This window comes from Triticum urartu, chromosome 7A, assembly GCF_056163025.1.
Source record: "Triticum urartu cultivar PI428250 chromosome 7A, HENAU_Tu73, whole genome shotgun sequence".
In the NCBI taxonomy this organism is placed as follows: domain Eukaryota; kingdom Viridiplantae; phylum Streptophyta; class Magnoliopsida; order Poales; family Poaceae; genus Triticum; species Triticum urartu.
Window position 1 is genome coordinate 742,024,617 of NC_141879.1, and position 4,235 is coordinate 742,028,851.

A 4,235-nucleotide genomic window follows, 5' to 3' on the forward strand; every position below is an offset into this window, starting at 1 on the left:
CTAAGGCTGCATTGTTTGCATTTGGTAGCCCAGGTATGTTGAAATGATCTCCAGTACCATTTATCTCTGCCAGGGGTGGTGCAAGCAGTCCCTCAAAACCTTTATTACCCAAACACATCTTTGTTGGTACATTGGAAGGCATACTTGCAAATTTTTATAACGAGAGTGCTTAATGCAAACATACCCTGAACACTTATCACTCACGCGCGCGGGGGGTGGGCGGGGGTGGGGGCGGCTGCTTTGTAATTTTATGCATGTGGACAGTCAGTTATCTCAGAAACCAACTATCTATGGCCCCAATTCACCAGCATAAAGATATTTTCAGAACATTTGAATGTCCTTACCATGCCTTCGCATGACCCTTGCATGCTTCCTTCCTATGCGAGCAAGACAAGTTGGCCCATCGTCCGTCACTGTCCGAGGATTCTAGTTCACTTTCTGGCTCCATGACCCCTTTCCCCTTGTCTTCCAGTGCTATTTGGCGCCTTGGTCTATGTCGAAGTGCCTCCATGCCCATTTCATCGATGAAAACTCCACCATCTGATTCCGAGCCCACACTCACGCCACACCTCCCATCTGAAACCATTTGCACGGTGTCACGAGATATTCTTTCCTTTCAACAGTTTGAAACATGAATTACAGTAGGTATGTGTTCAAGTATTTCCACACCAAAGACGAATCATACAAAAAAGACTTACTATTAGCAGCAGTTGTTGTGATATTCTGTTGCATCTCTAGCGTGACATCCTCTGCCATACTCTAGTCGGGGAACACATCATCAGTAGCAGTAGACTCCATACCCATGTCAGTGCTCACATTTGCAGGTACTAGTCATCAACACACTCATCATATGAAATGCGCACGTCTATTTTATTTTTTATTTTTTTGTGATGGAAATGCACACGTCTATGACTGACAGCAAACACTTACTGTTATGAGTTGCTTCTGCCAATGCCTACTCCAGTCTTGTTTCGATATCCACATCCTCACTAAAGGAACCTGAGTTCATGCATGCTAATCTACCAACTAAAAATGTAGAAGCTTATCCTGACATTCTTTTGCAGGGAGCTCCACCTTGATACTGACAACCAAAAGAGCATACTCCTACAAAACCAAAACATCATTAATGGAACTCAAAAACTGTGTAAGCTTCTATAAAACAACAATTAATTGGTAGAAAGTGAACAACGAAAAATGTACTCGCAGTAACAAAACCTGTAAAAGAAAAATGTACTTGACTTAAATATAACTACCAAGACTGAAGTAACAAAACCGAACAAAAGATAGATTTGATGCCATCTCCTTATGGATTAATTTTAAAATATGGTAGAAAGTGAATAGAGAAAGGCCATCTGAGCCTGGTTCCAACCACTTTTTGTAACCAGTATTTCCTAAAAAAAATAAGCACACTATTCATTTTGGAGGATATTTAATTATCAACAACATGCATATTGATGAGAAATGCCTCAACATGTAGAGTATGTAGGAGAAATGTTCAAAACAAGAACGTTCTTCATGAATGCAAGGATGAAGGCAACCAAGAATAAAAATTACAACATTACAAACAACAACTAAATCGACCGGAAATGTGCGTATTTGTTTCTTTCTCCAATGCAAAAGGCAGTTTATTTCACTTATCATTACTGGAACATAAGAGCAGTTCAGTACCACAAGCCAAACTACCCAATAAGAAATGCAACTTATAACAACAAACACAAAACCAAAAAAGCCATACGCATATACCTTTCTCTAGAGGAGTATATATATTAGCATGTGCATCAGAAGAAAAATAACAGTTCCGAATACAAAATGCAACAGAACCCAACTCCTCAAGTGCATCTAGCTACTTTTAACAACATAGTACATCCTCGAGAGTCAGGTATTGCACAAACGTGCAGCAACTTGGATCCTGGGTGCAGCTATTTTTATCTAGAATGAATCTTGTGAGGTCTACTTTTGCTAAGTATATACTGTTTAGAGACAAGTAGATTCATGAATGTGCATCTCAAGAGCAAGAAAACCGTCCCAAGACTCGCCGCAAACACAGATGCAATGCACTGGCCCTACCCTGCTTAACAAATACAGATGCAGTACACTCGCCCTACCCCGCTTAAGTGCTTTGAGAGCAACAATGGATCCATTTTTCTGACAAATACGACTGCGCTTACCACATACCAAGATTTTAAAGGATAATACATGTTGAAAGACGACCAACGACTGCGGCCTACTCAACCAAAAAATGAAGACTGCAACAGGATAGCAAGCACAACACAACACAACCAGTGACAAACTCAACCGACAAATGAAGAACTGCAGAGGAACAACACAACCGACAAATAAAGAACTACAAAGAAACACCACAACAGGGGACAGTATGCAAAAACCAAGTGGCCAGCACAATAAAAATCCTACATGATGGCTCTCAGAGAAAGGTTTTGTCACACCATTAGAGATGCCTTAAAATTATCTGTTATGCCAAAACAGAGATAAATAAAAAAGAAAATCCTCATCTGAATCAAATACAAAAACAAAGTGATTTTAGAAACACCACTGCTTAAGGGGCTGGGTTTTTGTTTTTTGCAGGATTAAGGGGCTGGTTGTTGTGCTTCTGTTTGAAGCACACCTGCATAAAATTTCAACAACCTAGTTGTTCTACAAGCTGCAACAAGACAAACAGTCTGAGTCAATACATATCAAGCAATATAGACCATACCCACAGAGGATTATAGAAGGAAATCTATATAGAAATACTCGCAATGCCAACACGGCACATAGTTTTGTAGGTTGACTAGGTTCTAGTCGAATGTAAACCTTGCTACTAAGAACAATAATTCAAGAACACTGTATCATGAATGGCAGGTCCTATCTTGCAAAGCGCAAGTAAGAATCAAATACTCCCTCCGTAAAGTAATATAAGAGCATTTAGATCACTACTTTAGTTATCTAAACGCTCTTATATTTCTTTACAAAGGGAGTAGATATCAAAAGGTACGTGCTTATATCATTGCAACATGGACTTCCAAAGTTCAGATACACCAACCCTACATGGACTAACTGAACATGCTTATATCATTATTTCCACGCACATGCTTATATCATTGCAACCTCGTAAATTCTAAATCCTTCTGATTAATGCACATGGAAATAATGGAAGGGAGCAAAGAGAAAAATTGGAAGTATTTAAGCATACCAATGACTGCAAGCCATGCAGTCCAACGTCACACATGCCATAAGGTTAATGACAGCGATACAAACATGCTCCGCAATAGGGAAATGGATTCTTGAGCAACGTATCATATAACAAATGTCATACCAAATCATATATAAACACAGTACCAAGTCGGCTACTTTTCATGCTACAGAAGTCAAGTTTTCACTGATTCTAAAATTCTGCCATGCTTTCTCCAAAAATAAATAAAAAATTCTTCCATGCATGAGCTGTAAAATAGTATAACTAATAGATGTCCTAGGAAGGCATTCTTGAGCAGAACCTACATACCTAGTTGTCAAAATTAAAGCCAAAGTCATATTGCTAAAGCACCCTACAACCTCACACGGGGTGAATTAATAAGTGGTCAAACAGTATAATCTACAAAAATCTGCAAATAGACACAGCCCAGCATGAGCAGAAATCTACAGAGACAAACGATAGCAAAATCAGATCAATTCTTCCATGTGACCATCCATCCAACCTGAAATCCACAACAATATATGGTTATACGCCTAGAATTCGATATGTGTTTCCGCTGGAGAAATTCCAACAAAATTAAAGAACACCACACCAAAACAAATGTAAACCTAGATCTGCCAAACATGTTCTGACGGGATGCAAAACATGAAGGCAAACAAATGTATGTTCGAAACAGCATTCAACGTACAAAAACGAACTTCAACTCTGCAATTCAAACTACCAGTACAGAAATCGAATCGACTCGGTGACTCCAAAAAGCATATTGTCTATGACAGGACAGCGTGGTGCATGGACTTGGCAGAAGTGTTATGCTATTAACTACAAGATCTGCTAGAATTCTTTGCATATAGCAGTTGGGACTCAGGCGGTTGCGCAAGAGGCTCCCTCCAGCTTCTCGTTGTGGCGTGCATAAAGTAGAAACCACCCGCTGCAGTCAAGCCTCCTCGCCTTCTTTAAGAGTGGCTCGCCTTCCACTTGTTGAGCTTCATACACTTGATTCCATGATAGGCACGGACCAGGCATGGGGAAGGAATCTGAGCCTACT